The following is a 24,555-nucleotide window of genomic DNA, read 5'->3' as shown; positions in this document are numbered from 1 at the left end:
TTTTCTCTCTTGTTGGTTCCCTCACCACCTGCCACAGGCCCAGTCTAGCAGCTATGTCCTTTAGGATAAAAACAAAAAAACTGCGGATGCTGGAAATCCAAAACAAAAACAGAATTACCTGGAAAAACTCAGCAGGTCTGGCAGCATCGGCGGAGAAGAAAAGAGTTGACGTTTCGAGTCCTCATGACCCTTCGACAGAACTTGAGTTCGAGTCCAAGAAAGAGTTGAAATATAAGCTGGTTTAAGACTTGGCCAGCTCGGTCAGTGGTTGTGCTACCGAGCCACTCTTGGTGGTGGACATTGAAGTCCCCCACCCAGAGTACATTCTGTACTCTTGCTACCCTCAGTGCTTCCGCCAAATGGTGTTCAACATGGAGGAGCACTGATTCATCAGTTGAGGGAGGACAGCATGTGGTAATCAGCAGGTTTCCGTGCCCATGTTTGACCTGATGCCATGAGACTTCATGGGGTCCAGAGTCGATGCTGAGGACTCCCAAGGCAACTCCCTCCTGACTGTATACACTGTGCTGCCACCTGTGCTGAGTCTGTCCTGCCGGTGGAACAGGACATACCCAGGGATGGGGATGGTGATGGTGGTATCTGGGACATTATCTGTAAGGTATGATTCCTTGAGGATGACTGTCAGGCTGTTGTTTGACTAGTCTGTGAGACAGCTCTCCCAATTTTGGCACTAGCCCCCAGATGTTAGTAAGGAGGACTTTGCGGGGTTGACGGGGCTGGGATTGCTGTTGTTGTTTCTGGTGCCTAGGTCGAGGCTGGGTGGTCCGTCCGGTTTCAATCCATTTTCAAATGGCTCTAAGTTAGGATGAACAGCTGGTGGTGTAAATTGGAGGTTAGGTAGACAAACTGGTAGATGGAGTTCAATGTTGGGAGGGGTGAGGTCATGCACTTTGGATTGAAGGAAGACAAATATGAATATTTACTTGATGGTGAAAGCAAAGGGACTTATCTTTTTATGTCCTTGCCACTAATCATGAAAATCTAGTAAATAGGAATAAAAAGTTATCAAAAGGCGAATGGCCTTTACCCCAAATGCACTGGAGTTCAAAAATTAAGATGTTATGCCGCGGTTCTACATGTCAATGTATCAGTAACTACATTGTCAAGATCCAATAACAATCATCTTGTTGACTGGCAATTGCATTAAGGAAAATGCCTTGTTAAGACAGGTGATGGGCACTGGCATACCCATTTATGGGTACAGCTGTAACATTCCAGGGAAAGGACTGGGAAAGTCTGGTACTCTGCAGAGCTGACTTAAGAATAAACCTGCTTGAGGTAGAAGACTAGCTTTGGACTCGTTTTTCTATGATAAGCACTTATTGGAACTAACACTGCAGAGCCATGGTCAGACATGATATGAAGTACTGTGTTCAGTTTTGGGCACCACATCTTGGGAAAATATATTGACCCTTGAGTGGCCTGAATCCTGGACTATGTAAAGTTGGGTGGGAGGTGGCTTGTATGGAGCAAAACACTGAATTTGGACCAAAAAGCTTGATTCTGTGTTGGAAATTCTACGTAATTGATTTAGTTTGCATTCTCTTAATTTAGTTTTGCATTCAGTTTCAGGTTGATAATACTCTATGAATAAATTCAACTTAAAATTTTAAAAATCTAAAATGTTCCTTTGTGGCAATTTAGCCATTCTGTTAGCTCAACCTTTTGTTTTCATGCCTGTGGATTACATATAAAGTTGGAGTCAGTGTTTCAGGTAACTTGCACATATTTTAAACTCTCAATACTAATCAATCTGCTTTGGGATTAATAGTCTTTAGAAGATTTTCTGCTCTTAAAAAATTGACTTGTCCAATATTTTGAATTGAGCAACATAAATAAATGGCAAAGTAGACAATTGGTGGCAAGCATTAAATTGTTGCAAATCACAGAATGATGCCGAATAATACGTAAAAGTTAGAGCATCTGATGGCTCAGAGTGAGCAACATATGTTGACTTGTTTGTTCACCTGCTCTATAGTCTTTACATGTCTGACCACAGACTCTTTGGCTTATTCTGAATGGCTACCAGATCTTGCCCCCATTGGGAGTCTGCCTGAGTATTTGTCAGATTCTGTTACTCCTTGCCATTACAATCCCATATCAAGCCTGACTTCTAATCACCCAGGCCCATTTCCTTTCTGACTGATGACAATATCAACATTATCATGCACGTTTAGCCTGCCTCAAAAAGCTGGGCTCCACCGGGAGAGCTACCAAACACATCTATGCAGTCTGACTATATGCAGTGGATAGAATTTTCCAGCACACAATCTGTGCATCAGAATGTGCTAAAATAGAAGGGTGTCCTCTCTCATCCAGTGAGTATTTGCAAGTTTCTTTGCTTTCCTCAAAAGATTTGGAAACAAATTAGTGATTAAATTCTCAAAGCTTTGTTTCAGATTGTGACATTTATTTCAATCACCTGTGACTTTTCTCTCAGTTGGAAGAAATGGCATGTCTTTTAGCTTCCCTTGCAATTGCAGAAGGTGCAACACCTGCCCCTTTACTTCCTCACTGTCCAAGGCCCCAAACACTCCTTTCAGGTGAAGCAGCGCTTCACTTGGGCATCCTTCAATTTGGTCTACTGTATTCGCTGCTCCAAATGTGGTCTCCTCTACACTGGGGAGTTTAAACGCAGACTAGGTGACCGCTTTGCGGAACACCTTCTCTGTCTGCATGCATGTCCCAGACCTTCCTGTCACTTGCTATTTCAACACACCATATTGCTCTCATGCCCATATGTTTGTCCTTGGCCTGCTCCATTGTTCCTGTGAAGCCCAACGCTAACTAGAGGAACAGCACCTCATCTTCTGATTAGGCATTTTAAAGCTTTCCAGACTTAGCATTGAGTTTAACAACTTAAGACCATGAACTCTCTTTCCATCTTTACCCTTTTTTAAATCCAATTTTTACATTTTTATTATTTATTTATTCATTTAAAAAAATCTTTTGTTATCCTTCTTCCTCCCAGCCCACAGGGCCATCTGTCACTTGTTTCTATGTTGTGCTTTCACAGAGCAGTGACCCTTGTTCTGCTGTTAACACATCCCGCTATCTTACCTTTATGTCACTATCAGCACCTATTTTATACTTTAACACTACCATTAACACTCCCTTTGTCTTGTGTCCATGATATCTTTGTCAATCTATCCTGAGCTTCCACCAATCTCTGATCTTCTATTCTACTCAATCTGCTCCAACCCCTCTTAAACAACTCTGAAGAAGAGTCATATGGACTCGAAACATTAACTTTGTTTCTCTCTGTACAGATGTTGCCAGACCTGCTGAGTTTTTCCAGCATTTTCTGTTCTTATTTCAGATTTTCAGCATCCGCAGTATTTTGCTTTTATCCTTTAGCTGCCTTTGTTGTTACAGGGTGAGAAATGTTGCAGCTTTAGCTCTGAAGGAAGTAAGAACAGATGTTAAAGTTACCTTTGATTTCAATGGACTGAGATATTTACCATGGCTTTCTAAAGTTTAGGAAAAGTTCCAAGACATTTGGTAAATCGGTGTACAGGAATAGATATTAAACCAGGAAAAGATAGATTTGGGGGAGTAACCGACAGTTGAGCCAAAAAGAGGGTTTTGATGTAGTTGAAAGAACAGAAGGTGCAACACCTGCCCCTTTAGGAGGAATTCCAGAGGGTAACAGTCAAAGCAAAAACTCTGCTGCAATTGCTAAGGTGCAAGAGGTTGGAGTCAAAGGAATGGAGATTTTGGGCAACGGATAGACATCTGATGAGTATTGTGTAGGTAATTGAAGCAAGGTCATGGAGCAGGGATTTTAAATTTGAGGCATTGTGGAATAGGGTGCCACTGTAGGCCATCAAGAAGGGGAGTTAGGGACAGATGGTATTTAGTACCCCCTGCTCCAGTGTAGCAAGATTGATTATCAGTTCCCTTAGCAACATTGAAAAAGGTGCAAAAATATACTGTTAGCTCTAAGTTTTATTTTAACACCTCAATCTGTATCAAATGAAAGACCTGCATTTTTTCACCACCTATGCTTAACTAGCAGTTGGTAAATTTTATCCCTGGGTTGTCACAGTGGATACTAACTGAGAAAGGTGGAGGCTATCCATAATGTAGGGGTGTAGTGCCAACTTTTGAGGTGCAGGAACTCTAAGAATATGTGTTGGCCATATTATTTCTAAATCTACTATTACATTGTTTTCCAATATATTAATCATTTGAATCCCCAAACATCAATAAAACTATGTTTTTTGTGTGAAAAATATTAGTGCTGGTAGGTATTTTGTTTTGAACCATGAGGTATTTTGAATTATTAATCTTTAGAATAGCTAGAATTTCATTATGCAACAGTTTAATTATTTAATTCAAGCATATTAAAAACATGAATGGCAGAAAACTACTTACTTCTGATTGGGAGCTGGTATATAGAAGGACCACTGCTTTTCTTGATTTATCTTAATAACCTAGACCTGGGTGTACAGGGCACAATTAAAAAATTTGAAGATGGTGCAAACCTTGGAAGTATTGTGAACTGTGAGGAGGATATCGATAAACTAGACTTCAAGAGGATATCAACAGGCTGGTGGAATGGGCAGACAAGCGGCAAATGAAATTGAATGTAGAGAAATGTGAAGTGATACATTTTGGTCAGAAGAACGAGGAGACGTGACATAAAATAAAGGGTACAATTCTAAAAGGAATGCAGGAGCCAATGGACATGACTTATATGTGCATAAATCTTTGAAGGTGGCAGGGCAGATTGAGAAAGCAGTTAATAAATTAGACTGAATCTTGGGCTTTATGAATAGGGGCACAGAGTAAAAAGCAAGTAAACTATGAACCTTTATAGTACACTGGTTCAGCCTCAACGGGAATGATTTGAAGGTTTCAGAAAGGGTGCAGGAAAGATTTCCAGGAATGGTTCTGAGGATGAGACACTTCAGTTATGTGGATAGAATGGCGAAGCTGGGCTGTTCTCCTTGAGAAGAAAAGGTTGAGAGGAGATTAATTAGATGTGTTAAAAATTATGGGTCTGAATAGAGTAAATGGGAAGAAACTGCTATCAGCAAAAGGTGGAGAACCCTAAGGTGATTAACAAAAGAACCAGAGGCGACAAAAGGAAAAACTTCTTTATGCAACAAGTGGTTTGGATCTGGAATGTACTGCCTGAGTGTGTGGTGGAGACAGATTCAATTGCAGTTTTCAAGAGGGAACTGGATAATTATTTGAAGAGAAAAGATTTTACAAGGCTACAGGGAAAAGGTAGAGGAGTGGGATTAGCTGAGTTGCTGTTGCAGGGAAGTGATACAGAGACAATGTTCTGAATAGCCTCCTTCTATGCTGTAACCATTCTATGATTCTAGTATAGATACATTCAAGGAACTTGGTAAACACATGAGGAAGAAAGAAGCCGAAGGTTACCCTGATATTGGTGATCAAGAAGGTGGGAGGAAGCTTGTGTGCAACATAAACACCAACATAGTTGAGGTGGGCCAAATGGCCTGGTTCTGTTCTGTAAATTCTATGTAAAGCTGCCAGCAGGGAATATAGACACTATACTGTGTTCCACATCCTCAGGCCATCACAGCCAAGGAATTAATGTTCTGTAGGTAAACGCAGCAGGGTGTTTGGGGATATTGATGCTGCTTTAGATCCTTGAGCTTCAAAGATGCTGAAATGCCTGTTTATGAGAAAGCAGTGTGCAGGGAGTTGTAAGGTGTATAATTTTTTTTAAGTCAGGGAGCTGTACGGGTGGGGGGGGGTGGTTACTGCTATTGCTCCTGCTGCACACTGACTAAGAGACATTCAGCAGCAGCGTGAGGTCTGGATCTGGGCCTTCCCTTCCCTTTGCCACCTCTTAACCTCCCCAGGCTCCGACTTCACAGCCACACTGCAAGCTCTAGTCATTCTGGCCAACTCTTACCGCCTGGCATGAACTCAAGCCCCAGAAACTCATGGCCAAACTTGCCTCAGTGCCGCACATAATAATGCAGATAGAATTCACTCGACATAGTCCCTGTGCCAGCTGCCTCTGCGTCACAAGTCACGCAGACCCATGTGGGTGAGAGAGGTTTCCCTCCAGTTCCAATTGTTGCCATCAGTGAGCCAAATACCCCAGTATGTGTTATTCCTGGAAACAAGTAGCTTCAATATTGGAGGTAGTGAGGATTAAAATCTACGCCAATCTTACAGATTGAAAAACCAGTCAATCAATGGAGTGGATTCCATCGAGAATACCCCATCCTCCCCACCCCCAAACACCCCCCACCCCATCTCCTCCCAATCTTCGGTCTAAAATTTGTCTATGTGAAATCTTCAATCTATTTCCTACGTTTACAACAACAATGACTTTAATTGGCTGTCGAGTACTTAGGGACATTCTGAGATTGTGAATGTTGCTAATAGAAATGCACTTTTTTTTTACATGGAGGCATCCTCTGGTATGGCCATAAAATCAAGGGAGGGAGAGGCACGCTGTAGTCCAGCCCCAGTTGGACTCGGTCACAGAGTTTCCACTTGTGAAATGTTTGAAAACATGAAGTTCAGTTCAATCTAACACACAGGCAGGTTTTAACATTTCTTACCATGATTCTTCTGAGGGCGATGGAGAAGAAACTCTGAAAGGAGAAAGGGGTGAGTTTACCAAATGGTGACAGAGGGAGTGAATGAGCAAGAGCCCATCCCAGAAAAGCAGCAAAAGCTGGACCAACAGGTTTCCCAATGAGTGACCTGGATAAACCAGAGTTTTGTCTGCAGCCCTCCTCTCCCAGGCCCTGCACTTCTGCCGTAATGGATCTCTTTTCCCAATTTTTCCACAAGGGCTAGAAGTTTCTGTCTGGTGCTCATGTGATGTGAGATGTTGTAATTCACCATGCAGGAGGGTAAAAATTGTAAGTAGAATGATTCATTTTTTTCCTCCATGCCCAAATTTTCAAGCAGTAGCTGAAAAACATCAGGATCTGCACCAGGTGAAATTTGTAACTTGAGTCTCGGGTCGCATTTTCTGTAGACAGTCTATTTAGCAAATATCAAGTTTGTAGGTAAATTTTACTGATTTTTTCAGAACTGTATATTAATGATTTAAATGTTGTTTCTAGTTGTGTAGTCTCAGCTGCTGAGTAGAAGGACTTGCATGTCACAGAGCATGAATAACAGATTAGTGCTTTTGAGGCTATTGTAAACACAAATAAAATGTTAGGATAAATCGCCTGGATGATTGAATTAAAACAGCACAAGATTACTATATTGCCTCTGTACAAGACCTTGCTTAGAACTCACCTGGAATACTGTTTTAATTTCTGCTCCCCTCATCAGGTGGGTAATAGAGAGAGGCACTAGAAAAGGTTCAGGGGAGGGTCATTAATCATTGAATGGTTACATCATGGAAGAAGACTTGTCGAGCCTGTTCCAACTCTGCAAGAACAATTTAGTTAGCCCCATTCCTTTGCCCTTTCCCTTTCCATGTAGCCCTGCAATTTTTTTCGTTTAGGTGCTTTAACAATACCCTTTTGAAAGCCATGATTGAATCTGCCACTTGCTGCATAAAAAAATGCTTTTCCTCATGTTGCCTTTGGCTCTTTATCCAGATTGATATCTAGTTTAAAGCCCCTCAATTTTTAAAGTCTAGAAAAAAGTAGACTTGAGGTTTGATAGATCCATTCTTTATTATAAAAAATTTGGATTGGGTATTTGAGTTAGATAGGCTAGGGGAGAAGGCGAAATGGTATAAGATCTGTAGGCATAGAACTAGATTAGATATTGAGTATTTTTTGTCACTGAGTTGTTGGCAATTAGAACAAATTAAATGTGCAGCGGTTGCAGATTGGCTGCAAACATTCAGGAGGAAACTGAGTGGGGGTGGTGTGGGGTGTAAGAGAAATCTTTCCTGAACTGGTTTAAGATTTTTCTCAGCTGTGTTTCTCAGACATTCTGGCCTCCTGGAACTTGTTTGTTTACGTTTTGGTGTGGGATTTTGGGGGGGACTGGCTTAAGATTTTTTTCTCTCTCATTGCCTCTTTAAGATTGCTTGGCTGGCAGCTTTGGGGAAAAGAAATGGGGAGTTTGATTTCATTTCTGTTAGTAACTCATTCCACATTTGCTACTTTTTCAATTGTTCAAGCTTAGTCAAATATGTATTTTATTGATATAGGCAATTATGTGTTACCAGCCACGAATAATTAAGGTAAGCGGGTTTTAAAGTCAGCATCCTCTTTAATGCCTATTTGTTGAAGGGTACGTTGTACTGAAAATGATCATAAAATGGTTAAACTGTATCCACCTTGCAATATTTCCTAGAACCGTAGATCATAGCATATAAGATGACTCCATTTTTTCAGTGCCAAAAATCATGCTTTTGCATTTCCTTGGCATATTTTCAGCTACAAAATGCTACACATGCATTAGTAGTTGGCCTCAATTTTGCAATCCAGAAATGGATGTTTTACTTATACTGTAAGTCGGCACATGGGATCAAGCAGGTGATATGGGCTATGTTGCAAAGAAGATGCGTGGGACTTTAAGACACACCCACACAGCAGGGCACGTATGGCATGGCAAACGATGAACAGAAAGGGTCCTCCAGCAAAACGAATGAAATACAAAGCTGATTTCAAGCTCAAAGTTGTTACATTTGCTAACTCGTCAAATAACTGTGCTGCAGCAAGGGAATTTGGTGTTAGTGAAAAATGGGTGCGGGAATGGAAGGAGGAGGAATCTGCCCTGAAGAAGATGCCCAAGACCAAATGCGCCATCAGAACAGAGATCAAGCCACTGGCCTTATCGTCAGAAACATGTATCAGAATGGGCCCTTGAAAATCATCAGAATGGTTCATCGTAACCAGAAATGCAATGCGTATATATGCACTTAAGTGGGTCAAATCAAACCCCGTGTCCAGCAAAGATTTCAGATCAACAGTTGGTGTAGCCGCTTTATGGAACAAAACGGTTTCTTGTTGTAGCAGAAGACCAAGATTGCTCAGAGACTACCAAAAGGCCTTGATACCAAAATGACCAACTTCCAGCGATTCATCAGCAGATTGCATAAACACGAGTATCTTTTTAAGTCACATTGGCAACATAGATGAAACACCCATGAATTTCAATAATCACAGCAGCCAAACTGTAGAGTGGAAAGTTTCAAACATTTCTCGTGAAAACGACAGGTCATGAGAAGACTAGATTCACAGTAATACTAGCTGCATGGTCAATGGAATGAAATTAAAGCTGATGGTAATTTTCAAACGTAAAACCATGCCTAACTTCGTTTCCTGCAGGAATTTTTTTGCACGCTCCTGATGAATGAGGATGGAGTCAAGTTATGGATCAGTAATGTGTGGAATAGGCATCCTGGTGGCCTATGAAAAGAATGCAGTTTTTTAATGTAGGACATGCTCATATCCCATGTAACTGAGATCAAGAGGTGCCTGCGAAGAAGTAACACCCACATTGCAGTTATGCCAGAGGTTCTAATGTCCATGGTTTCAACCTTTTGGATGCATGCCCTCAACAAGCCATTCAAGGATCACGTTATTGCCAAATGAAATAGGTGGATGGTTGAGGGAGAAAAAAAACCCCAGCGTGGAAATAAGCGTGCTGCCCCACGGAGAGAGAGATGATTTGTTATGGAGGGTTGATTCTGACAGTGAAAACGTCACATCTGATCCAGAGTTGGATCCTTACGATGATGCCATAGCCATAGTGGCTCAGAATGAATTTGATGAACTCTGTCAGATGCCGAGACAATGAATTTGATAGTTTTAAAGCATGTTGATTGTGGTTAGTTTTAAAGTACGTTGATTGTGGTTAAAGGTACCTTTGCATAACTGATTTATTCAATAAACTGTGCCACATTAATTTAATAATGAATTATTGATGCTGTTTTTTTTTACATTTCAAAATGGCCATTACCCACACTTCACATTTTATACTCAGCGTATAAGTCGACCCCCATGTTTGGAAGGATTTTTGGAGGCTTCAAAGGTCAACTTATACGCTGCTATCTGTGGTAATTTAATCCGCAATGGTGAAGTTGTGTTATGTATCCTGGATAAAGACAAACATGAAAAAGTTGTATAAAGAAATGCAAATAAAATAGATTATAGAAGGTAAAATTATTGGTACACAATGAGGCTGGGATTTGTTTAGGAGCATGAATTGAAAAATAGTGTGATTGTAACGGTGGCAAATAGCTAGCTGATATTTGTAGTATTTAGTAATAGTGGATTTATAAAACAGAAACATGGTGAATATTGGAATAGAGGGAGAAACAGGAATGTTTATGTAGTTCAGAGTTGGGCAACATTTTAACTATTTAGGATCATGTATTCAGTGGAAACTAAAATGAACTGATAACCAAAAGAAAACCAGTTGGTGAATAAGGATATTAAAGTACTGTCTATTGTGCAGGTTTTATTTATTTCCTGAAAAATCATGTGGAGGGGTAAGGTACTGCTTCTTTGTCATCAGTTGATGTAATAAGATTTCTTCCCCCGATTCAGTAGGCCGATTGAATTGAGATTTAAAATTGTTGTGTGAACCACCTATTTGTAAAGCACAGGGCCTAGCTTTGTTTTTAAAAAGGTTGTATTTTGAAATGTTATATTAGTATTGAAAAATATGCAAATTATTTTTGTATCACATAGCTGATGTGACAATATGAAGATTCTGCTTAAGCTGATGGATACTCAGAATCAATGTTATTCAATGCTTTGTCATCTTTATATGTATTTACAGTATATAATGGGGTAACCATTAACAGTCTTGAGAACAAAATGATTGGTGATGGGTTTATTCCCCTTTTACTTGTTTTGTCTTCTGGCTCGAGGAAGTTTCTTTTACTTAATGGGTAACTTGGAGATTGTCAGTATTTAGTTTTCTTAAAACTGTTTATTTACACAACATCCAAGACCTCTTGGACACACTGTTCTGCGTCTTGCTTTCTTGGAGTCTCTTGGTCCTCTGACTCTGATGTTATGCTTACATCATCATTAACATCATTGTCTAATTAACATAACCATTAACCCTTTACATCTCCCCCCCAAGCATAATCTCAAAACCATTAAATTATTTTGTTTAATTATTTACATTCCCACCATCTCTCCCCAAAATCATAACATCACAGCTTAGGCCTGTCTGACGCTTTTACGACTCTCCCTGAGTATTCTTGATCGAGGGGGTTGGTTTAAGATTGGATTCTGAACTCGAGAGTCACTTCTTGAGATGTTTGCTGTAAAGTCTGTCTCATCATGTTGAATATGTTCATTCATAAACTGTGGACTGTTGTCTGATAATTCCTCGTTCAGAATTACATGTGTGAAGTAAATGTGTTTCAAAGCTTTTATCACAGCTTCTGCAGTTGTGGTATGGAGCCTGCTGGTTTCCAACCAGTGAGAATAATAGTCAGTGACTATGTGGTAGATTTTCCCTCTGAAGTTAAACAGATCAATTCCTTTGCTAAGGCCTGGATGGAAATGTTGATGGTAGTAATGGTTCTGTTGGTTCTTGGTGGCTGATGGCATAAGTATGGCTTTGTGTTCTTTAAGTTCTTCTTTGACTTTTGAAATTCCTGGCCATTCAACTGATCGTTGTGCCTGTACTCTGCATTTGGCAATGCCCAAATGACCACTGTGGAGTTTTTGGAGAATGTCTTCTCACATTGCTGTTGGGATTACTAGTTTGTCATTGAAGATAGAAGGTTAGCAGCAATCAGTGGATGTTTTTGATGTGCATGGTATTGTCTTAACACCAGATTGCTTGGGACACATTCAGGCCAACCATCTTGGCAGTATGTTCTGACCTGATTGCATTCTGTGTATTTCAACTGGGTTTCTCTGATCTGAGTTTTTTTGCAGAGTTTGGTAGGGTACATGTTATTGATGAAGAATATGATTCCACCTCAAGAGATGAGTGTGAAATGTTGTTCTGTAGCCTGGTCAACTGTAGCTCTCGACAGTGTGTTGGCAGTTGTCAGTTTCCCTGGCACGTATTCTGTTATAGAGTCATAGTGCGTAGAAATGCTGTGTATCCTTGGTGGCATCTTAGCAATTTCCTTGGAGTTCAGGAGAGTGACCAGAGGTTTATGGTCTGTCTCGATCCTGAATTGTAAGCCTATTAAGTAGTTTGAAAATTTTTTGCAGGCCAGTGCCACTGCTGGTGCTTCCTTTCCAATGTTTTTCAGTCTCTGTCAATGATCTAGAGGCAGAATAAACTTTTTTTTCCTGCCATCTTCCTGGATCTGTAGAACGGCTGGCTCCAAGCCCAGTCGATGATGCATCAGCTGCCACTATTGTCGGCAGTTTGGGGTCATAATGTCCAAGCGCGTCCGAGGAGATGAGCAGCTCTTTGATCCTGTCAAAGGGATTCTTCTGCTCCATTCCCCAATACTACTGCTGACCTTTTCTCAGCAGGTCTCATAAAGGTTCGTTAATGGCGGACAGATTTGGGATGAATTTCCCCACCTGGTTGACCATGCCTAAAAATCTTTATATGTCAGCAACACACTTGGACTGTTTAAATTCTTTAATTGCTTTGGTCTTTTGGGGGTCTACTGTATCCCTTTTTGGTGTATAATATGGCCTAAAAATCTGATGATAGTGATTTTCTCAAGCTAGCACATTTCATTCAGAGTGAGACCTGCTTGCGCAAGCACTTTTAAAACCTCCCAGATTCTGATTGTGCTCTTTTATGGTAGCACCATAGATAAACAGCATCCACGTGGCAAATAATTCCTCCTCTGCCTTCAAGGATGTTGGACATGTTGCGTTGAAAGATTTTTGGTACAGAGCAGATGCAAGAGGGAAGTTGATTGAAATAAAATCAACCGAAGGGAGTGCTAAATGTTGTCAACAACCTTGATTCTTGGTCAAGGGGTATCTGCCAAAACTCACTGTTGATATCCAGCTTAGTTTAAAAAAAAAACTCTTTTTGGACAAATTCAACAGATTATCAACAGAAGACATTGGGTGTATCTCTCTTTGAGTGGCTTTATTTAGATATGCTGGGTCAACACAGCCTGATTTCACCATTGGTTTAAGGACTGTCATTAGTCCTGAACACCATTTTGTAGGCACTGTAGCAGAAGAGATCACCCCTTGATGCACCATCCTGTCAATTTTCTCTTTGACTTTCTCAATCAACAGGTGTGGTACCCTCCTAGGGATAATTAAGCAAATGGCTTTGGCACCTGGAAGTAGTGATGCAATACTCACTTTTGAGCTTTCCCAGTCCCTGGTGCAACTTGGGAAATTCATTTCTAAATATGTGTTACCTCATCGACGCTTTGGAGAAGATCAAGTCCTGAATACGCTGCCCTGCTGAGCAGAGAAAGTTAAAAACAAAAAACTGCGGATGCTGGAAATCTAAAACAAAAACAGAATTACCTGGAAAAACTCAGCAGGTCTGGCAGCATCGGCGGAGAAGAAAAGAGTTGACGTTTCGAGTCCTCATGACCCTTCGACAGTTCTGTCGAAGGGTCATGAGGACTCGAAACGTCAACTCTTTTCTTCTCCGCCGATGCTGCCAGACCTGCTGAGTTTTTCCAGGTAATTCTGTTTTTGAGCAGAGAAAGTTGACAGTTCTGTGGGATATAAAGAGATTTGTTAATTTCTTTATCTTTATGTCTAAGGGTTATAGTTATCTGAGACTTTGAGGTCTCTGTCTCCTGGCTCCTGTAGCTTTATTTTTGATGGTTGGATCTAAACATCATTAAGCCAGTCCAATTTGTCTGATAAGACTGTGAGACCCCAGCCCCAGTTTAAATTCTGTTCTGTATACTTTGACTTCCAGCTCTGCAGACCCAAACTGCTTATTGGGATCTTTTAGTTCTCCCAGAAAACCTTCATCCTCAATGTCTTTATTTCCAATTTACTGTACCTTAGAATAGTTGGCAGCTTGGTCCAGTTCACTTCCCTTAAATAGTGCTTTAGATCTGCAGAATTGTTTGCTTGCCACAGAGAAAGCATTTGGCTCCTCCTGGGCATTCTCTGCAGCAGTGCTGCTTTTTGGTGCCACCTCTGGAACATTTTGAAATATTTGGCATAGTTCTTCCTGCCCCTTTGGCAGTTTTGGCAGGCTTTTTCATGGCTTTTTGGTGGGCCTACGTACTGGATCGACCCCTCCCAAGCCTCCAAGTCTCTCCGAAGTACGTCCCGATTCTGCTTTCGCAGCTCCACCTGCCTTGTAAACTGCTTGGCTTTCTCTAATGTGAAATCCTCATAACACGCTGGCGTATCCTTAACTCCTTGTCTCACCAGGACATTATCAGCTATGGTCCCAATTGTAAAATGGTATTGACCTGGTGCTTTTGTGCCTTCTCTTGTAAAGCCAAAGCTGTTCAGTACCTTTTCAAGCTGTCCCCTCCAGAACTCCCATCATTGTTCTTGCTGTGGATCCTCGATGTGTTTGAAGGGCTGCGGAAGGGGTAGCGTCTGTTGAATGGTTGTAGGCATTGTGACTGTTTCACTCCCTGTCCCCTACCAAGGTTCTTCTTATTTGTGCAGTTGAGCTGTTCCAAAGTCTTCACCTGTGGTCTCAGCTTTCTTAAACTGCAGCCTCCAGTGCTGCCACCGTGGTTTGGCTTATTACCCTTTACTTGTATTGTCTTCTGGCTTGATGAGGTTTCCCTTACACTGAGTGATTTGGAGAGCATCAATATTTAGTTTTTCTTAAAACTGTTTATTTACATTATTTACATCTTCATGATAAGTACATTATTCTCTGGACACAATGGGTACCTCAGACAAGGGTTGGGGAACCATCCCAGGAAGTTCCTCGGTATGGATTGCATGGTAATTGCCCTGGAAGTGCAAACTTTTGATGGGCAATTGCCTTGCACTTGAAACTATCTGAAGATGTGATTTAAATTGCAAACTTCGAATGGTTCCAATTGTGTTACCTCAATAGTTACCCAGATAAAGTTAGAAGAATTAAAATTACTTCTAGCTTCTGGGTAACTGCACTGACCCCCCAGAGGACTCCCCTCAGCCCCCTACTATCCCCAACGAACTCTCCACCATCGACTGTCCGCTCCCCACCCCCCCCAAATTCTAACCAGTCACCTGACAAACCTACCTTCTCCCTGGCTTGAAAGTGGCTGGGCCTTTAAACTTACCTGATTTATGGTAACCAGTGCCTTTTTCAAAATTAAAAGGAGGGCGGTAGCCTCCTACCGTCCGATTCTGCAGTGTTTGAAGGACTCGAGAGTGTGCTGCCTTGCACAGTTTTCACCCAGCCTGAGTCGGTTGGTCAGATGAGACAGGATTGAGAAGATTTCCAGGTAAGAAAGTAGGAGTGGAGTGGCAATCCAACTCTGCCACTCAGCAGAAGTTCAGGCCCATCGTTCTGCGTTTTGCTCCCTTGGAGTCTCTTGGTCTTCTGACCCTGATGTCATGTTTACATCATCATTAACATCATTGCCTAATTAACATGACCATTAACCTTTTACAGTTGGTAGAAATGATTTTAATTTGACAAGTACTCTGGAAAAGAAATGCAACATTAAGCTACTGCATCTATTTTTTAAAATATGTATCTTGCTGGCAGGATTTAAATGATGCAAAGTTTATTTCTGCAGGTATTTACTGAGGTGTATTTTTATTGAATGGTTATGTGCATCTGTTAGTTTAACATGTTCTTAGTATGACTTTAATTTTTTGATTATCATTCAGTAATTTCATATTTAAATATCACTTTTCTCCATTACTGTCACTAAAAATTATTGGGCATTTGTGTAGCTCAGCAGCACTATCTAGTGGCAAATGCATAGTGCATTGCACTGACTGGCCTTAGGACTGTAACATCTTATAATGGCATTATATCTGCAATGACATAAAATTACCTCTTACTGTGTATAGGGATGAATTTGGTAATACCTTTGATTTTGTAGCTTGTATAGCAGCACAATGTTCAATTTGTTAGCTTATATATTCCAAACTCAAAATGATGCAATATTCAGCTTGGAAAGGATAGACTCTCTAGGTTAAGGATGTTTAGATGATCAAATATTAGCTAAAATGTTGTGGTTATGTTAGTTTTCAATTTATTTTTGGAGAGACTTTATATAGCGTGTTTCATTACCTCAGGGTGTCTCAAAGCACCTTACAGTCAATGAAGTCCTTTTGAAATTTCACTGTTGTAATTATTCAGTTGATCAGAACAGTGCTTACACCTTGATGAGTGTGACATTGCAACAAGTCTGACATGCATTAAATCAGGATTTCTGGTTATACCTTGGATAGTTGCACATGAAACCTCCTAAATGGCTTTGCTCAAGTTTGAAGTTAGTAAATACAAGTAACTCAGTCATTGGATGCAGAATATGAAATTGTTTTGGCTATTATGATGAATTTCCATCAGCTACATCAGACAATGCTGAATTAATATGCGCACTGATTTCTTAAAAAAATATGTATTCATGTAGAAACCTAAAACTTTTCTCTACATTTCTGTGGGAAACGTTATGAATTGTAAAATTATACAGTGTAAACTTAATTAACACTAACGTAGCTCTGGTATAAAAAAACTAGATTCCATGGTGCTCTATGTTTATCGAGTGCGTAAATGGGCTGTACAAAATAAAATCGCTGGTCAGTGGAAATGAGTAAACTCAACTGGAGGTGGGGGAAGGGAGAGAATGATGAGGCTGTGACAGTGGCATCACAGGATAGTGTCCCTGCTGTTCATTTTGTTTTGTTAACATTACTGAATGTGCATACATGGGTGTTGAGCGAGAGAAGAACTGAGTTTGGCTTTAATGCACTCTTTCTTTCTCACACTCGCCTCTCCTCTCTTGCCCCCACCACCCCCCTTCCCCAAAGCCAAATAAAAACTCGAATAATATGTTTCTGTTCTTTGGAACATGTGCACAAATAATAGTCATTTAAGCACAATATTTAAAGGTGCCTTCTACCAAAGGTGATCTTGGAAGGGGGCAAGTGGTTAAAGTTTAAGCATTTTCCTAATGCTGGTCACAGTTTGAAGGCTGTTGCCATTAGCAGTCAAGGTATTCTGCGACACTAATATTTCACCATGTGCGTCAGCATATCCAGGTTTTAACATTTATCCCTTAATTGTGCTGCATGGTTCATGGCCCACTATCTTCCTCCGAATCTTCTGAAAACTGTCAAATCAACCTGTTTGTCCAAATTATTTGGTAGGTTGATGTACAGGTTCAGTAATGCATCGTGCCCCAAGAGAAAGTAAGAAACAGAATAACTACAACGTTTAAACAGTAAAAATAGTCTTTATTATGTATATCTTACGAAGTTGCCAGGATCTTAAATGCAGCACATTTGTGTCTCAATATACATCCTGGACATGATGACATACATATACATGTCATTAGATTCCAATTCAAGTAAGGAGCTTGGAGCTTCTACAATGACTAGAGTTGAGCATAAAAGATTGTCATTTAGAATATGCGACACCTTTGTTACAACCAGTAACTTGATGTAAACAGAATTTAACTTATCTCAAAATCTTGTGACTAAGACCATGATTTTTGGATCCTTGTGATGGAGAGATTTAAAAACAAGGAAGTGAATTTTTAAATAGAGTTGTTGCTGGACCAGGAGCCAGAGTAGGTTGACGAGCATTGTGGTGATGGTTGAATGGGACTTGTTGTGGTTCATAAAATAAGGACAATTTAATAAAATGCAAATGTTATTTCTTGAATAAAATTCAGTGAAGAAATGTGAAAATTTCATCTTGAAAGATTCTGTTGATAGATTTTTTTATTTTGTAAGTTTATAATGTATTCACTTGTAATTTTACTTTTATTAGTAATATTTTGTGCTCATACTACATGCTGTTAGTTGTATTCTCCTTGGAACCAATAAAATGTTGTTTTCCCTGACATTGGCATTTTCTTGCAAATTGTCCTGATAATGCAAGACCAAAAGCTTCAACAAAAAATGTCTCTTTTTATCAGCGATTCACATTTTTTGGGTCTGTCACATAAGCATTTAAAATGTTATACTCAGGCTTTTTGAAAGAGAATGTTCAATTTGGTCTGCTACTTTTCTAGCTAGTTTATTGTCAAAGGGACAACCTAGATAATGCACTTAGATCAGTCTGTAATAGAGAAGTTGCAGACGCTGGTGTAAATGAGGCTGTAGACTCCCGATACTGCAGAGCCCTTCCTGTTTCTCTCTTTCAGCTATGACTGTTTCCCTGTTTTTAAACAAATGTTTCCTTTTTTATGCTGTACAGTTCCTTTTTCTACATTAAATATTATAAATGTTGAGAATGTTCTCATTAGTTACGCATGCATGATGAAAATAATTAAATATTTTTTCATGGAAACAGTAGTTCTACCTATAAGCAGGTTACACTATGTTGAGTAGCTTTGCTGGCCTGATTTGCTAAGGCCAAAACTTAGAGCTTTAGATTTAGTGTTTTTTTTTTTCTTCAAGCTAATTTTTCAACTGCATCTTATTAGCAGGATGTTTGAGCACCACTACTATCGAATTGTTAGATGTTTTCGAATCTGAATTGACTGTTCTCCCTTGGTTCCATTCTTATTTACCTAAGTTTAGACAATCACCTGTGATGGTTTATATTCCCACTGCATCTCCTAATTCTCATCTACATGCTGTCCTTCGGTGATCTCAGCTGAACACATAGCATCCTTTTCCACATGAATGCTGATGACAGTCAACTCTACCTCGCCACCATCTCTCTTGACTCCTCCATTGTCTCTAAATTGTCAGACTGCTTATCTGACATCCAGTGCTGTATAAGCAGAAATTTTCTCCAATTAAATATTGGGAAGACCAAACCCATCATCTTTGGTCCCCCCTACAAACTCCATTCATTAACCTCTGACTTCATTCCTCTCCTTGGCAACTATCTGAGGCTAAACTGCAACCTTGGCGCCATATTTGACCTTTAGATGAGCTTCCAAACACAGCTGTGCCATCACTAAGACTGCCTATTTCCACTTCTGTAACATCGTCCATCTCTGCCTCTGTCTCACTCATCTACTGCTGAAACTACCATCTATGCCATGGTTACTTCTACACTCAACTATTCCAATACACTCCTGGTCAGCCTCCACGTACTACGCTCTATAAACTTGAGGTCATCCAAAACTCTCCTGCCCATTTCCTTCCTCTCACCAAGTTCCTTTCACCCATCACCCCTGTGCTCGCTGGCTTAGTTTGCCTCTTGGTTGAGCAAGGCATCGATTTGAAAAATTCTCATCCTTGTTTTCAGTCCCTTCCATGACCTCACCCCTCCTAATCTCTGTAATCCCCACCAGCCCCATAACCCTCAGAATCTGTGCTCCTCCAATTCTAGCCTTCTGAACATTCCCAATTTTAATTGCTGTACCATTGGTGACTGTGCCTTCAGTTGCCAAGGCCAGATGTGCAGTTCCCTCTCTACATCTCTCCCTGTTTACACCTTGCCTTCCTCCTTTCAAAATACACTTTAAAACCTACCCCTTTGACAAACTTTTGGTCATCTGCCCCAATATCTCCTTATGTGGCTCAGTGTCATATTGTGCTTTACAGTGTTCCAGTGAAGCACCATGAGGTATTTAATTATATTAAAGATGATAAATACAAGCTGTTGTTATCTGAAGTTCTGCTGCTTGTCTTATTTTCACAAACTTCAGTAGTTGTACAAGCAATTTGGGAACAGTGTGAATATCAGAAAACAATCGTTGAAGTCACCAATTGACAATTCATTGTTAGGATATGTGAGTTTTTTTTGATTAGTAAATATACATGGGAAGGGAGAGTAAATCCACACAATGTACATGCATTATTCAACTAGATACCATGTGCCTTATTTTTGCTGATTTGATTTTGTTATTTTTATTATTTTCCTGTGCATATCCTAGGGTGCTAAACCATGATACAGAACTAGGTTAGTAATTCTTTGGTTAATGAATGCATGATTTTTAGCTAAACTTTTGGGTCTCTTTTGGTTGCTCAATTCTCTGTTCATTCTGGTTGTAAATAGCTATAAATGATCTAGTTTCTTTTGGAACTGACCTGGAGCTATCCAATTCAAAGGTGTATTTGTCTGTACTTTTGGGCTTCCTAGGTCCACAGCAATAGTTTTTAATTATATAGCATCCTTAATGCACATAAAATGGAGGCTTAATCAATACTGTATAAAGATAAGCATTACTACACATGGTGGAGTGATAAAATTCAACTTCAATGTAGGCTCTAACGGGATGATAGCGGATTGGAGACCCTTTTATATATCCAGCCAAATTAAAGTCAGTGGAGAGGAAGATTGGGCTGGCTGTATAATAGGTGGCCAATCTACCTCTCCTACTGTGTCCCTGCTGAAGTTGAATTTTATTTTTACGTTTATTGGTGCTTATCCTTGCATAGTATTTGTTTAAGTGGCACCTAGGAAATAGAAGGGTAAACCCTAAGAATGAGTAAGAAATTGGGTGAAATGCAGGACACCAAGAATATTCATTAGAAGAATTATGACAAGGTTGAGGACAATACAGAGTGGGGTGCCTTGTGCTCAGAACATTATTGATCTTTTGCACTGGCCTGTGCCCAATATTGTGGCAAAAGGTGGGAACTCCCTAAACCACCTCTGATGTTGCTGTGTGCTGATTGGTAGATGCTGCACTCAGATGTGACTTTGTTCTTTCTCCCTTTCCCTTGGAGAAGTGGCTGGCCTTGGCTCAACATTTTCCCTCAGGGATATTGCTGAGGCCGGTGGCTCTGAAAAATAGATGATTGAACCATTGTTTTGCTAATGCCATGACAATCTGCATTGCAATATATCCAGTAATGACACTGATTCATTCAAATTGTTATCCTGGGATTGAAATTCCAATGAGCTGAATCAACTACCAGCCCTCAGAAGGCAGATACTTGTTTGGTTACAGTAACTTTCCTCAGTTTCTATATTATAACTCAACAGTGTACGACATTTACCCTGGTTACACATACAGTAACAATATACCAGTACTGTTATACTCTGTAACTCCTAAATTGGCACAGTTGGAGACTATAGATATTTTTGATTGGCTAGTTTGACACAAAATTTGAACAAGAAGACATGTCAGTTCAAATACCAGTACTTGAAAGAAAAATTTCCTTTAACAAAGGCAAGCTGCAGGTTTAGCCAGTTTTTTAAAAAAGCACTACATGTGTTAAAATAGAAGTGCTGCATTTTTTTTGGGTTTTTCTTGCTTCCTCTTCTGACACTTGGTAAGCTTCCTTTTTTGTGAGAGACAGGCCTGTAGTGAGGTCACTTTTACAGAAATGAGGAAGTTGAGGACAGTTACAAAGCAACATCCAGCCCACACTAGTAGCAGAAAGTTAGCAGAGCTGTGTCTTTATTATTTGTGTCAAAGAATAACTGATAATTTAAAAGTTTTTGTCAGTACTGAACATCTACTGCCATCTCAGAAGGTCAGTATTGTGAAACCTAGACTGATTAATCTAGATTGCAAATTGTAATTTTGCTATTACCCACATTAAGTTTCTTTCAAATCATTTAGTCAGTACTGGTTGGTCAGAGTTTGTGCATGTCTTCGTCCTTCTGGCTAATGTTGCTTTAATTATACTGTAACACTTTGGGAACCGTTAATGACATTTCTGTACAAAAAAAACTCACAAAAGGCGATCAGATGTTATGAATCAAAAATGACCTATTGTGCTGCTTTAAGGGTCTGCTGCTCTTTTTAACTACATTTGATTTGTTATATATATATCAGTAAAAGTAAGTATTTACTCCTGTCTTGCTTCTGCCACCATGTGTCTGAATAAACCAGTTCTCTCTATTGTAATTTTTCTTCAAATGTTCAGCAAAGTTCATAATCTAAATGACTTCTCCTTGGTGGACTATAGGTTACTAGTAGAAAATGACTTGATGAGAATCATCATTCTCTCTCCCTGTAAACAATTATGTGAGAAATATAATTGATAATTGGAGATGTAATTATGCATCTGAGCATACATGCCTCATAGTAAAATTATACCGACAGAAAGATACATTCATTATAGGTAAATGCAAATGTTGGCTATTACTGAAATTCATAGCACGGTTTTGTTCAAAACTGAAAGTTAGCTCTTCTACACACTGATGTAATAATTGAGTGCATATTTGTTCAATTTATTTATTTATGCTAAGAATTATTTATTTTCTGAGCAGTGATTTATGAAGTCATGCTGCATGTTAAAATTATCTTCAGTTGGGTAAAATGGAGGTTCCTATGTGTACTTGAAAGTATGCTCAAAGCTCTGCTCCCTTGCCTGAACTGCATTTAATGGCATTTTGTTTTAAGTCAGAACAGTTGACTATACCATCTGAAAGTTTCTAAAGTCAGTTATGTAAAGGTTCTTCAGTGGTTGAAAAGTTTATTCAGTGTGAGCAGTTCACATCAGAGATAGACCAAAGATTGAACCTGGGACATGTTTGGTATCTCAGCTGGCTTAGAGAGGTGGAAAATTGTATAGGGTTTCTCCTGTGATTGTAGTGTGTGTAGATGCCTGAGGGCAGGTTTGGGTTTTCGTGCGATGACACTCTATCTTCCTCCCCTTTCCCTCCCCTCCCCACTATGACTCAATAGGCTGAAGATATTCTTTTCAGGATTATGCATGAATAATGATGACTTCAACACAATACTGGAGAGTGGTTGAAATCATCTTCCGGTAAGGAGTCAATGCTTTTTAAAAGGGGATGACGTTGAGAAAAGAGGGAGAAAATGTTAGTTTAGGCTTGGCTGTTGTGCAAGACTGCCTCTTTCAAGTTGTACCACATTTTTACAGAAAGTTTGCTTCCTGTCTGCAAAATCCACTTTGTGCTGATGCAGGATGTGCAATATAAATGGAATTATACATGTAGTGATTATAGCTAGGCAAATCATGTGTTTTTTTTAATATATGGGCTCCCAAAAATGTAAACACAACATTTGTCCTGCTTTCTATTGCAGTGGATAGAATAAGTGAAGTGATTTGCGGAATGTCAGCTCTCCATGTTTTCAACAATAACTTGCATTTAAGAAGAATGTGTAACATTATTAAAATGTCCTAAGGCACTCTGTATTAGTGTTATAAAAATAAATTGATGCCAAGGATGAAATATTGTTGAAATCTTGGTGAAATAGATGGATTTTAAGGGTGTTGTGAAGGAGGTGGAAGATTTTTGGGAGGGCACCAATGGGGGGAAGAGGGGACAGCACAAGCCCACATGTGAAGGAACTAAGAGTTCAGGGAGTTGGTGGGACAGGTGAATTGGGGTATGACTAAGGTTGAAAGAGGGTACAGAGATAGGGAAGAGAAAAAAGACGGTGAAGGCTTTTAACCACAAGGATGAGAATGTTAAATATGGTTCCTGGCATCTCAACACCTCACTGTAGTCCAGTGAGGCTGAAAGTGATGGGTGAGCAGAACCTGTGCAAGGAATGATAGTAGGCAGTGGACCTTTGGATGAGCTAAAGCTTACAGTGTGGCCTCTTGGAGGGCAGTGAAGAGAGAACGTGAATAGTTTAGTCTGGAGGTGACAACGCATGGATATGGATTTTAGCAGCAGATGTCTCTGGAGGCAGTGTTGGAGTCATGTGGTGTTTTGAAAGGGGAAGTAAGCAATCTTTGAGTGGTAGCATGAGGGGGAATCTGATTGGAAAGATTCAAACAGGGAATATTTTTGAGGTGATGACAACATTTAAAGACTTTGGATAGGAATTTGGAGATAGGATAGTTTGCAAGAACAGAGGAATCAAGGGTTATGAGTTACTAAGGGCAGATAACCACACCTGATGTGTGGTTTGGGGATATTTTCAAGATGAGAGGTTGGAACTAGATTATGTGTGAAGAGAAGGGGCCAGGCCATAAGGGGAGAGAATAATTTGATTTGTTGATGAGGGACCTGCTAGTACCAGGGTGAGTTGTGGAAAGTACAACTAGATTGGGAGACTTTCGGTAAGAGGTAATTTCAGTCAAAACCAGGTATCAATGTGGCAGTCACTATAAACTCATAAATGACAAGACAAAGTATTTGCTAGGAAACTCACATTCTGGAGAGAGTTGCAAAAAGGGCCACTACTTGATGTTATGATCCCAGCTGTTAGTGGACAAGTCAGATCCCAGAATGGAACTGACTTGATAGACCATTTTTTTTTTAAAACCGTGGGTGGTACTTACTAAAACATTTACAGGAATCTGCTGTTGACTTTTTAACAAAAAATAAAATATTTATTAAACAAGAAACATTCACTATGTTACACTAGAAAACAAAAATGTCAGAAAGATTTTAACATAGACACCAAGGGGAAAAAAAAATCAAACTCATGCTATCCCTTTCATCCCAGCAACACCCTTACAGACCTAACACTCCAGTGAAGAGGTACCACTATTTGCAGACCGAGGGTAGAGCTGGTTCAGTTGCAAAGAGGTTTCTTTTCTAGCAGATTCACTGAACATTCACTGGAAGTCCTTCCATAATTGGTATCTCCCCTGAGATATCCAGAAAACTCTCTCTAAATTACTCTAACTTTACAGCAATACTTATTAGTTCCTTAAACTCATTTCCTCAGCAGTCTGGCATCATTTCCAGCTAGAGAGAGTCTTAGACCTTTTCTGT

At 39.9% G+C, this 24,555-nt stretch overlaps 1 protein-coding gene across 18 annotated transcripts in view; it reads left to right on the top strand.

The window, feature by feature from the left end:
* fam49bb (family with sequence similarity 49 member Bb) overlaps window positions 1-24,555 on the top strand; it is a 227,028-nt gene that overhangs the window by 43,978 nt on the left and 158,495 nt on the right. For 3 of the 18 annotated variants that reach the window (XM_041190340.1, XM_041190323.1, XM_041190338.1), the window contains exon 1: window positions 21,247-21,383. The exons of 13 other annotated variants lie outside the window; for them this stretch is intronic. The gene's annotated coding sequence lies outside the window, so the exon portion shown is untranslated. Of the gene's footprint in view, window positions 1-21,240; window positions 21,384-24,555 lie in introns of those variants that run through there. 2 more of the 18 variants (XM_041190336.1, XM_041190346.1) reach the window with 2 other exon arrangements.

The sequence above is a fragment of the Carcharodon carcharias genome, chromosome 6 (genome assembly GCF_017639515.1).
Source record: "Carcharodon carcharias isolate sCarCar2 chromosome 6, sCarCar2.pri, whole genome shotgun sequence".
Lineage (NCBI taxonomy): Eukaryota > Metazoa > Chordata > Chondrichthyes > Lamniformes > Lamnidae > Carcharodon > Carcharodon carcharias.
The sequence above is the reverse complement of the archived record's forward strand: the minus strand, read 5'-3'. Positions and strand labels throughout refer to the sequence as shown.